The following is a 13,102-nucleotide window of genomic DNA, read 5'->3' as shown; positions in this document are numbered from 1 at the left end:
TAACAAGGTAGGTGACTGTCTACTATAATCATCATTACAAATTTAGAGTAATGGTGACATATATCTTTGGTCTCTACCCAAATGCAGCATGTTTTGATATCAAGACTCCTTAATTAAAAGGATATTCAGTGACAAGCAAACTAACAGCACTTCACATTAAGCTGAATTATAATACTCAAACACTTTATTTTATTTCTGCCCGTTCCAGTAACTCTGTAATTGCATCCACATTCTGACACACTTCTGCTTATATCACAAATGCATTGTGACATCTAAGTCTGCAACAGAACCCTCATTCTGCTAAGCTGGAAACAAAAGGATAGTACGTGAAGAAAATATTGGCTGTAAATGCCAAGAAAATACTGCTGAGTAAAGCATCACTGTGCGAGAACACACATGCATCTGCAAAACACCACTCGAACAACCAGTCTGCAAGACAGGGTCTGAACACATGAGAATGCTGATGGTTCTTAACCAGCTTCACACCTCCATATAAAAATTTACCACCTCCTCCCCATCCTGCAGTCCTTTGTCCTAAGTCAAATCCCTTGCCTTCTGACTTGCCTGTTCTTTTCCTCCTGCATCACATCCGCTCAGCCTCTATGTTTCCTCTGGCTGCCACAACGGGTGATTCCCCAAATCTAGTTGCTAGTGTTGTCATAGTTCTGCCTTTCAGAAGGAATATGGTAGTACTGGTGTTTTGCCTTGGCAGGGGGGATTGCCTGCAGTATACCAAGCTCCTGTGCAGCTTACCAGCTGTAAGACCATAGGGGACCAATTCTCTCAAATATTTCTATGAAAGACGCCTGGATATCAGGAAATAAGACCCCAGTCTTCCTCACAGCATTTGCAGCTGGCTGCTGTTTTCTGTCTTTTTTCACTTTATTTTTGACTCTTCTCCTGAAATGACTTTGCTTCTTTTAAACAACAGAAGTTGTTGGATAGTTCATGACGCATTAGGAGCTCAAGAGGAAACTGGGAGAGAAAGACTGGAGGGGGTGTTGGGCAGAAGAAGAAACTGATAGCAAGGCCATGGAAAATTATTGGTAAGCAGTGTCTGGCTTTGACCTCCTGATCAGGTATACACAGAACTTTTTCTTAGAGAAATGAATGATAGCTACTTACCAAAACTCTGTCAGTTGTCTGTTATGTTGGATATAAAAGCTCTGCTGCAAAGAAAGACCACTTATTTTTACTTGTGACAGTCCAATGCAGAAATGGCAGCTAGCAAGAACACCTTTTTAGTTTTTACTGCTAGCTGGATCAGCCTCATAAATGCCTAAACTCATATATAAAAATGTTAATGTTTTCCAATTGCTACTCTGAATTTATATTTATTGCAATACAATGCATCCATTAGCTCATCTATCACCGATAAATTTGTTACTGCTTCAAATATACAGTACATAATGTTGCAGCAATTTCATTTTACAAGCTAATAATGTACTGTAATGTAGCTTTCAATATCATGTAGAAGTATTTGATTAGGGAGGTTCAGCAGTCAGTCAGATTGAACAGTGGATTATATAAGAATCAAGTTTTTAACTTATTTACTGTACAAATGAACAGCTTTGGTGCACATTAAATGTGCTAATTTAACAGGTGTGTCATTTTATTTCCTCAAATATTCATTGAAGAGGAACAAATGGTATTTTTACTCAAACTGAAGCACAGTAGACCTAGAATGTTTTTTTGATGCTTGACATATTTATTCTTTAAAAGACAGTAATAATTGTATTTAAATTTTATATAAATTTATTATATATATATTTATATATTGTATGCTGTATTCTACTATCTGCAGAAACTACCCAAAAGCAGAAGAAGTGGCTAAAATATTTTCCCAAAATGCTATAAAAATAGAGGCTTTTTTTTTCCCCCCCCAAATAAAGAAAAGCTTCAAACATATACAACATAGGAGATCATTTTTTGGAAAATTTTGGAAAATTTTATGATTTTTCACTTACTACATGGATTTGCCAAAACATATACCTGTGTTCTGTGTGGACGGGCAGTGTCCCTTGTGCCGCTGCTAGGTGAGAGGTAAGGCAGGGATGTCGCCACACAACACCTCTGTCTGCCGGTGCTCCAGTTGGGAGTGTGACATCTCCAGTAGGTTCAAAGGTGTTCCAGCACATGAAGTGGGAGCAATACAGATTAATATTTGGCTTCCTATTCAACTGACCATTGCACTAGGGAAAAGAAAAATTCAGGATTGTGTTTTAAGAAAGGTGTCTACCAGGATTTCAAAAGTGTGAAAGTTCTGGAGAATTTGTTTCTGAAAGTGTATCTTTTTGGAAGGGCATAGGTGTGTTAAGATGAATCTGTAAATCCTCACAATCTTCTTCATAGAATCATAGAACTGTAGAATGGTTTGGATTGGAAGGGGCCATAAAGATCATCTAGTCATCATGCCACATGGGCAGAGACACCTTTCACTTGACCAGGTTGCTCAGAGTCCCATTCAACCTCTACTTGAACACTTCCAGGGATGGGACATCGCCATCTTCTCTGGGCAACCTGTTGCATGGTCTCGCTACCCTCAAAATAAGGAATTTTTCCTAACATCTAATCTAAATCTACTCTCTTTCAGTTTGAAACCATTCCCCCTTGTCCTGTCAGCACATGCCTTTTAAAAGGTTGCTCTCCATCTTGTTGTCTCCCTTCAAGTACTGGAAGGCTGCAATTAGGTCATTCTGAGGCCTTCTCATTTCCAGGCTGAACAATCCTGAAATTATTTCAGTTGGTTAGAGCATGGTGCTAATAACATTGAGGTTGTAGGTTTGATCCCCATATGGACCATATGCATCATCTACATCAGCCAATTCCATATGCATCATATGGATCAGAGATTACTGTAGGCTCCTGGTTGTTACCACCTGAGTCAGAAAAGGTGCCATTGTATAGAGAAGTATTGCAGATGACTGCAAGAACAGAGACTGACTTGTTGTGGATGAGAAGGCAATACCTGTTTTTGTTCTTAACTCACACCAATATTAAGCTTATCAGAAAAAGCTTTTCTGCATGCAGTCGGATAAAACACAGAAAACACATTCATAAGGATATATTTGCAGAACTGTATATAGACAGCGTTTTTTTAAAATTAAATGCATATTTAGCAATATATATATAATGCAATATAATGTAATGTTGGGTTTTACTAATTAGGGAGCTGTGTGCAATTAAAAACTCAGAACTTATTAGGCTAAATCAACAATAGGTAAGAAGTCCATGCCCAGTATTATGTTTGTACATCCATGAAAGAAATGAAGAAGTGTTTTAGCTTCCTAATCCACTCCTGATCCTTGCAGTACATTCCAGCTCTGAAATGGGACACAACAGGAAATAGTTTACAGATTTTTTTACATGAAAGGTGACTATAACTGTCACTTCTATTTAGCTTATAGTTTCCTGAGTTTTGCCAGTCTTTTAGCCCATTCAGATAGGATAACTTTTAATTTAGCTGTCGTCATTCATAAACTACCCACATGAGCTTTGCAGTAGGGAAAAATTATGTGAATGAGTTCTGGAAACACTGACTTCCTAAGCACTGTTTTGAGAAGTAATATTATATTATATTTGCAGTCATCTTTGGTATAAGGGATCAGCGGAGAGCTAAGGGAAAGAGTTTGACACATACAGTAGAGTTACTGGAAAAGGAAACTGCCTTATACAGTGTTAATGGAGGGAAGTATTTTTCCTTTGTGATAAATAGAAGTGACATGCAAGGGTGGCCCTTAAAAACCCTCCATTTACTCCCCTAGAGCAAAATCTTTTAATGGGCTAGGTCGAATCACTAAAGATGATCGAGATTCTTAATTGGCTTCAATAAGCTTTGGATCAAGGCCACTGGAGTCATATAAATCAAAATATTTTCAGTTATATAACTGGATAGCAAGATATGTCTGTGGTGATAATATTTGTATGAGCAGTTTGTGTTTCCACTCTGCTGTTTCACTGTGGGAAAAAACATGTTTGTTGTTTATTTTTTTGTCCAATAGACATCTACAGCTTTATAATGTCATGCAGAGGACACTAATGCAATATATTATGCATGCTATCTATGTTCTGTTATGTCATTGGCTTTCACCTCACCTCATTTGTCTATTGAGTCTGGAAGATGGTTGAGGGGTGATGAGAAGGGAAATATCCTAAATATGTCAGAATTACTTAGACATGTTGGTGTGTTTTGAAAAAAAAGGGTACTCGTTGTGCATAGCTTTTCTAAAGTAAACTCCTGAACTGATTCATGTAAGATTATTTGAATGTGCACAGTTGCACTGATCAGCCTCTGCTTTATTATTTTTCCATGTGTGATATCAGTACATGGTAGTAACTGAGATTTATTAAAGAGACTCCCTAATAGTCTCACGGAAAAAAACTCTGTGTCAACTGTGAACTAATTTTTCCAATTCTGATTTTTGTTAGCATATTTATTTCGTATTCCCTCTTTCCCCTTTCTGATTTACTAATTTGCTTTCATCATCAGATAAAACTAATACAGTAGAATACACTACACAACCCCTTGTTACTAAAGAGCACACAATCCTGTCCACTCTGGTATTCAGCATCCACATGCTAAACATGTAAAACATATAAAACATGCCCATAGTCCCAAATTAAGACAAGACTTTAAATGAAAATACACAGTCTTTTATGTATCTTATTTAAGGAATCTGCTGAGTAGTATTCCAGTGAGTTTCTTTATCCTGTTTTACTTCTTTCTGTGGAAAAATTATAGGGAAAGAATGTACTTAAAATATTTTAACATCTTTAATGAAGATGTTAAAAAGAAAGTGAGCTGCTGAGTATTAGCCTGAACTATTAATATTCTGTACAATTAAACCTGAGATGGGGAGACAACATTTTCTGAAATCCTTGCTTGCTTAAAGGTCTCGGATCTTTGCTATGCAATGTTTTTATCGTATTTTCAGAACACAAACCCATGTAGCATAACTTCCATCTGACCATTATACCTCACTGCAGAGAACTTCTGTACTTGTGTGTAAAGTTTATACAGCATTTTTAGAAATGTTTCCATTTAAAATGTATGCTTATTTATTCATGAGACCCCTAAAACTGCTTATGAAATTTCTAAAACTGTTCAGGTTTGCTAATCAAAGAAAAATAGTGTCACTACTGAAATAAACACCTTTTGAACATCCTGCTATAATTTCAGGAAATAAAATTAATAGGAAATTCAGAGCTGTCTTGGTTAATTTGAGATGTGAAGATATCACTAGACATTGGGTTTTCAAATTGCTTGTTTGCACCAACTCTTTACAGACTTGGGCAGCAGTTGCTCATGTGCTGTAGACACCGTCTCTCGCTTCCAAACTCTTACTTATATAAATAAAACATAATTCCCTTCCCTTTGCCAGTAAAACACAAAACAAAAATAAACTTTCCAAAGGATCCATATATTGTGGTCTGAAATAAAAGAGAGATAAAATAATTTAATTAAGACTTGAAATAAAATCTGAAAAATATCCTCTAAGAACTAGTCCAAAGGATAAACCACAGAAAAACAAAGAATACAATGCAGACCTTTTTTTTTCTTTATGTGTATTTTTGTTTTCCCTTTATGAAAAAAGAAATTATGAACTTTGGATGTACTCTAGCCCATTCTTCCTTATTTTTTCCTAAGGCTCCATCATATCCCTTGCTTCCTGTGAAATGAATAGGATTCTACAGATAGTCCTAACCCAAGTCAACACCATATTGCTCCATTAGAGAGGAACTGAGAAAGAGATAGAAACAAACCAATGCACAGTTAAAGGAGATACACATAAAAGCAAAACAGAATGGGTAGTGCATCTGATTGAAGAAATTCTTTCTTTCTCCAGTTGTCTCTCTTGCACATACACATACACACACACCCCCTCTACACACTTGATTTATTTGTGAAACAATGTCTTCCAAACATAGAATTTTGCAAAGTGTAAAGGCAATTAAACAGAACAGCTTGAAGCTGCCAATCACTACAACTACCAACAAAAGCATCTACTATCAAAGCAAATTATGTAATGTAAAAAAGCCCTCCACATTCTACCAAAGCAAATAATGTAAACATGCAAGTAAAAAATAAGCTCGTTTATCATCTGTCATAGCAAATCATATATTTTTTAACCCTCCCACCTCAGGATAGGTGTTTTTGTATCCCATTATGTTAGTTTGGGCATGCATGGGACATAGAAGGTAAAGAGCAATATGAGAAGTTAGGTTTTCAGCATCGTTTTCTGCTGGCAAGCATACTAGTGCTCTTGCAGGTTTGGGTGCTTTTTAAAATTTTTTTTTGCTTCTGGTGTAAAAATAAATTGACAATCACAACTTATCACTTAAAAATGCATGTGCATACTAGAGTTTACTGAAACATGATTGGCTACTACATAAATCAATCTGATAGAGATCAGCACTATGAAAAAAAAAGATAAATCATTAGTCTCTGCTTTTGGAATGTAATTCATTTTAGATAGTGATTATTAATGATTTCATTCCACTGGTACATGTACATGTCTAGACCATGTTTTTGTATAAAATGTTAAAACACTGCAATGTGTTCACTTCAAGAAAGACCATGAAGAAATAATGATTAAAACTTTGTTATTGCAACATTCCAGGTGTAAAATTTTCATGCAGAAAACTTGGCTTCCCTTAAAGTGAAATTCTTATCTTCTACAGCAATTATAATTTAGTTCTCTACCTTGCATGCAGCATTTGCTTGTTTATTGCTATAAGTTTTTCCCCACTAGATAAAAGGTTCTGTGAACCCTTTCAATTGTCCTCATTATAGTTACACCAGATATTTATGGGGCGCAGTATGTGAAACTAAGCCACTCACTCAAACATACTGAAATTATTCCCGTTAACTTATCCCAGTTTTGGATTAACCCTTGTTACCAATGGGAGTTTCTTTGCTTTTGCAATAATTTGGTTTCATATTAATTGTCAGCTAAAGATGTAAATGTTTTCTTTTATGCCATGAATCATGATGGTGGTAAAACAATACATTTTGAAACCCTCTTATATAGATACCTAATGGTTCCTCACAGCACTGTGATAAAGGAAGTGAGCACCCTAACACAAAGACAGCAACAGTGATTTATCAAAAACTCACAGCAAATCACTAGTAGAAGGTTGTTTGTGAAACATTATCCTCATCTCCTCCTTCTTTTCAGCATGTTTTAAATACTCAATCACATACAATTTCTGTGCAAGCTGAAATTCAGCCCCTCAGCAAGGAAAAATGATATATTTTAATATTTGCTCTGCAACATTTACTTGGTTTCAGCTTCCTTTATCTGTCCTTCACCTCTTTTTCAAACTGAACAAAGCATACATTCCTTCCAGAAAGCAAACTCTTCTAAAATAAGCCAGTTTTGACATTACCTAAGCCAGCAAATAAAGCACCCTGAAAAACATCTTAAAATATGAAAAACATTTTATTATGTGCATAGCTAATTGGAAATCAGACAAACAGAATTTTACCAAACTTTCCAGAAGAATTTACCTCGAGGCTGAGAGCCAGCATGGAAAATTCATGGCAGTTCTTCAAATGTTTACCCTTACTGATCTCACCTCCCTGTAGAAAGCACAGAGGGGCAAATGAAAGATAGATGAGCACTGTGCTCTCATGGTGGAGGACATCTCAGTCTCCTGAGAAACATTCTTAGTGAAGTAACTGAGTAGTATCGAGTTGGGTAAAACTCCTAAGTTCACTGTAAAAATATTTCTGAAACTATTTTCTCCAGAGGCCAAGGATTTTGAAGTCTGCATTTTATTTATACTCAGAGATTTTGGGAAGATTTTCCAAGTTTGTATGCCTCTCTCTCTCTCTCTGTCTGTCCATCCATCTCTTTTTCTAGCATGCTGCTCTGAGAAGAAATTTTTTGCATCCTAGTGACCTGACTGCTGCTGGCAGGTTTCTTTACTGTGTCTCTGTAACTCTCACACACAAGGCCTATAAAGCAAACTCTCAAACAGCAGCATTTTTCACTCACAGAAATCCTCCAGTTTTGCTGCAGATGTTCTTCTGTCATTCTTTGTATCCCCACTTTCTGCTTATACTGCAGAGCTTCATTCCCGTTGGTTTTCAATGAATAGAGAGCTGGAGGAAAGAGGAAAGGAAGGGAAAGGAAAAAAGGAAATTGCAGAGGGAAAATCCGTAATTTTCTGCAATTCCCAAAAGGAACTAACAGCAGTGTCATTTTTAACATGGCCTTGGGGATACTTGTGTTTAAGCAATCACCTTCTTGAAAATCTTCTGAGCTTGTTTAAATTGACTTGTTTTAAATGGGTGTAAATTTAACACACTTACTAAGAATCTGTGTATTAGCCCAAGGATACATTGTTTTTGTATCATTGGTTCTGTCATATTCTGACTTTCTGAAGATTACAGGATTGTTTGATATTTTGACAGAAAGCCAACACAACAATCATTTATTTCCAATAAACCCCCCAAATGAATAAATACAGCTCTGTTGTAGTCATATAAAAATAAGGTTATTCTAGGAACTAATTGATCATACAATATGTCTGATTTCGTTATATTTTACACTACTGCAAAAGATTATGCTAACTACTAGTAGGTTGCTAGTGTGTTTAGAGTGAAATACTTACCCATATTCTTGGAAAATGCATTTGTGTAGACATGTTTTGCAGGGAGAGGGAAAATCAAGCTTAATTGTTCTGAGTTCTGCAATAAGAATTAAAAGTTACTCTATGCTGAGCACTAGGTTTATGGAAGTCTTTGAATGCTACAAACTTTTTTCCAAGTAATGTTTTATAGAATTGCTTTTAAAAACCCCAGAGGGTAAATAATATTCTCAGAATAAACAGAAAAATGCTGATCTTGTCAGATTTAGCTGCTAAAAGCCAAGCTGTTTTAAGACTTGGAGGATCAAGGGTCATGGTTATAAACAACACAGATAAAAAGAAAGAAAGGCAGGAAAAAAGAAAGAAAACTAAAAGTGAAAAAGAACTACCCAGTGAATATAAGTAATAAATACATTGACCTTGACAAGAAGGGAATGAGATATTTATGCAAAAGGCAGGGAGGGGTAAAGAGGTGGCAAAGAGGGGAAGAAGAGAAAGTGCACAAACTGTACTTGGGAAAAAAATATTTCTTAGAGCTTGTTTAAAGCCGGAAATGAGTCACTTTATCTTCATGTGTTTTTGCTTTCGAAAGGGGAGAAAGGTCAAAGCTTCTTTGTTTTAAATAAACTGGTCACTACTTCTGAAGTGTAACATGATAGGCTTCAAGAATCGTAATGAAACTGGTATTTCCCTGACAGCCCAGGCTGCAGCACCTCAGTAGTTGTATGGTCATGTATTGTAAGCCCAGGGAGTTTTATAAACAAAGGCACGACAGAGCATGACTTTGCTCATGACCTTCATGCCCTAGTGCTCCTGTGTCAGCCATATGGACAGTGTGATGGCTAAATTTGCCACCAGTTATATACTTTCACAAATTTCAGCTGCACACATGGCCCTCCACCACTATGCTCAGAAACATGAACCGGAGCTATTACACCGGGCCCTGTATGACACCTCTTTCCAAAATGATTCTGGGGGGGCAAAGTTTCACAGAAAAAAAAGTGCTAGAGACACTCAAAGTGACACCAGAAATTAAAAATATTGCAAAAAAAGACAGTAGAAATGCTACAGCAACCCCCCCCCCCAAAAACCAAAAAAAACAACAACAAAAAGCCCCCAACTCGAATAGAGGAATGCAGGTTTTGAATTAGTCTTTTGGTATAAGTGGGTTTGCTGAGGTCCGGGGTTTATCAGAATCCCCACTACTGGGAGTGTTAGGCTTCCCAGACTCTACATCTAATGTACTCAACTACACTCAATTCTAACTGCAGGCCATGAACCACTTATGGAGGGAAGGGGGTAACAGCAAAGAAATTAGATAACTGAATTTCAGGGGCAATACCTTCAGCACTGTCTTGTAGTGAAGGGCCTGATATTAAAGGAGTGTCTTCATGCTATCCAAACAGAAAAGCAAATAGAAGTGTCTTGCATCAGATTAGAAGTCAAAAGAACAGCCCACAAACAGGGCAGGAGAGTAAAAAACCCAATCTCCTCTTTCTCTACTGTTCAAATTCTGCTTCTACTATTTAAACTCTCATTTTACTGTTATTCTGCACAAGACTTTTTATCTTTGTCTCGATTCTCATACCACCACTACTCTTTCCTTCCTGAGTTTCTTTCCTGACAACACGTCTCTTCCAGACTGAGAATTCCTTTTCATTTTGTTTGCTGATTCATGCTGCCACTTTATGCTTAAATATGAAATATCAAGCTATATCTGTTATATATCACTTTTTCTGACCACTTTCCAAGCTTTACCTCTTAGATAAAGTCTATATATCTATATATCTATCTAAAGGTTCTTCCCTACATTGCTCCTGTAATTATTTTAGTATTAGACTCTGTGTTTTTAGGAGAATCATTTCCTCTTCTGACGTGCATAATGTATCTGCTGTAAAAGGCTATCAGTTCCCAGACCACTAGAAACAACAATGGAAGAGCACACTTATACAATAATGTGAGGATATGTATCACTGGCCACAAAATTGAAAGGCAATTATGGTAACAAAAATTGTGAACTTTCAAGATGACCAGCTTCATTATTCTTCGTGCATTATTCCCCCAAACTGGGACAATTACTGAGTTTACAGTGAAACTAAATAAAAGGTTACTGATTCATTGGACGTTAGCTGTTTCGGAGCTAGAGTCATGCTTGCTGTTAGAAGTAGTACTTGAAATGGCATATTATGCAGAAGCACCCCAAGAGTCTGGATTTCCTGCTTTGACCTTGCTTCAACATTGAGCTGTCTATTGTGCCCACTCCTTTCTCTCTAGCCTAGAATCAATCTGCCATTTATTCAAAACTGGTTGATAATCAGAGGTAACCAATTCTTTTCCAGTTTATTTGTTTGACTTTCCCCTCTACTCTTCTACCTATTCGTGTCTGCCCTATAATTATCTCCATTTGTGCCTGAGAGAAACTACCTTGCCTTTTACTACCATGATACTGAGACATCTGAATATCTAAAGATGCACTGATCACACAAGTATTGTAGAAGTGAAATAAAGTCATTTAACGGAGCAGAATGATAGTTCTCCAAGTGAACTCTACAAACAAAAAATATACCTATAGCTTTGCAGAAAGCAAGAGGACGAGAAAAAAAAAGCCATGATAATTTCAACCTGTTTCCTGAGTATGGGGCAGGCAAATCAGAGCTCCAGCAGTTCACTGCTATGTTCAGGTTTCTAAGAAACTGAAGAGATTCTTGATCAGAAACCACTCATCAGTGAATACTAGGCTGTATTGGTGGTACAAGGAAAGGTATTGGTCTTTATTGTGCTCAGTGAAGCAGGTTGAAACATTGCTTTCTTATCTTCAAACACTTTATGATTGTCTTCAAATAAATTGATGTCGACAAAGCATCACTAAGTCATGTTATTCTGCTTATCTACCTGTTGGGAAAAAAAATGAACAAAATGAGAAAATACTCAGGCTTATGACAAGCTTTTCTAGATGAATTAATCTGCAGTCATTTTCTTTTTTATTTTTGTACCCCTGCAGAGGAAGAGAGATGCAATGTAAAATACTAGTTTGCTTTTCCTCTTAATTCTAAAAACAACACATTTATTACAGGTTCAGAAAAGCTTCAGATATGTCATTGATCCATGCCAAATTCCAAACCTTTTGGAAGTGTCTTTCTTACTGAAAAGTCATCAGATTAAGACTTAAATTGAAGAAGGATGTTTCTGTGAGTTAAAGAATTGGACTGGGCCTCAGAGACTCACATTTCAAGTCCTGGAACTGCTATAGACTTATTTTGTGATTTTGGTTGTGATCCAGCAATGCACTTAAATTGGTGTTTAATTTAAAACCCTGGAGTGGTCCCATGAAAGTTAAGCAGAGAGTTAAGTCTTTGTTGAATGAGAGACTTAGTCTGTCTGAGCTCATTTCTCTAGCTATAAGATAGGGTTAATACTTACATTCTGCCATAGTTTATTTTTACAGAAAACCTTCTGGTGCAAAAAACTGTATCTTCTGATCTGTGCAATACCGAGACCAACTGATGTCAGCTGGAGCCTGTAAAAATCACTCTGCTGCAAAGCAATGATAGTCAATGAATTAGCCTCTTATCCTCTGGAAGCAAGTTGCTGCTATGAAAATACTATTTGCATTGAGGCTTCATGGAGAGTGGGCAAGGGGGCATTTACCAACTTCTCTTCACTTGCATCCTTATGGTTTCAGTGTCCCTCTCTGCCTGGCTGCTCTCCCACAGTCTCTTACTGCTGGGCTGGAGAGGAGTCAAGCTGCTCCTTCAGCAGTCAGCAGTAATTGCTGCAGTGCAAGGCAGCTGGCAGAATAATGTACCTACATTAAAGCCTGTAGCTTGTGAAGGAAATTGAATGAATCTGCAGTCTTTTGTCTTATTTGTTAATATTTTACAATTATTTTGATAAATCTCTTTTCCCCTATAGGCTGTGTTGCAAGGGGGCTCCCAAAGCCTCATTTATTATTTGACAGGTCTACACACTCTTCCAAGAATGGATTGTGAAATTGCTATACTATTCCAAATACGGTTGGAAATTTTGTTCACAGACTGAGAAAAAGTGCTCGTGAGTAAGAAGGATGATTAATTTCACAGCAGAACTGAGAGTATGTAAGCAATAAAAATCATCAGTATTTTACTTTAAATTAAGGCTTAATTGAATCCTTACAGATTCTTTGAATCTGTTCTGGCTACATATATGACATATATGACATATATGACACAGTTGCAAGTTTCATTGCATGAGGGACGTTATAAGTGAGAGTGTTTATCTCTTCTTTTTAAGATTCTTTATTTATGCAAAACAACAGAGATCCACTTTGTGCCTGAGTGTGAGACAGCCCACCTGAAATTTCTCAGACAGGCACAAGGTCTCTAAGACCCATAACCTCTCCCTTGTCCTCCTCATTCATCAAAGAGCCTATGATCTAGCTTCTGCATTTGGATGTCAAGCAGGAGATTGCCAATTGTCTTGGAAAAGTAAAATAAACACTTTTTCTACATACAGTAATGCCATTGTTTAT

The 13,102-nt window shown here is 36.8% G+C and overlaps 1 long non-coding RNA gene across 2 annotated transcripts; it reads left to right on the top strand.

The window, feature by feature from the left end:
- The first annotated feature begins 333 nt into the window (after positions 1 to 333).
- Positions 334 to 11,798, top strand: LOC116781011. 2 transcript variants are annotated; one of them, XR_004354745.1, is made up of 3 exons: positions 334 to 441; positions 932 to 1,046; positions 11,669 to 11,798. It is a non-coding gene; the product is annotated as an uncharacterized LOC116781011 (long non-coding RNA). The 2 variants fall into 2 exon arrangements; XR_004354744.1 differs by lacking the exon at positions 11,669 to 11,798 and adding an exon at positions 1,805 to 1,876.
- Positions 11,799 to 13,102: the final 1,304 nt, after the last annotated feature.

The sequence above is a fragment of the Chiroxiphia lanceolata genome, chromosome Z (assembly GCF_009829145.1).
Source record: "Chiroxiphia lanceolata isolate bChiLan1 chromosome Z, bChiLan1.pri, whole genome shotgun sequence".
Classification (NCBI taxonomy): domain Eukaryota; kingdom Metazoa; phylum Chordata; class Aves; order Passeriformes; family Pipridae; genus Chiroxiphia; species Chiroxiphia lanceolata.
The sequence above is the reverse complement of the archived record's forward strand: the minus strand, read 5'-3'. Positions and strand labels throughout refer to the sequence as shown.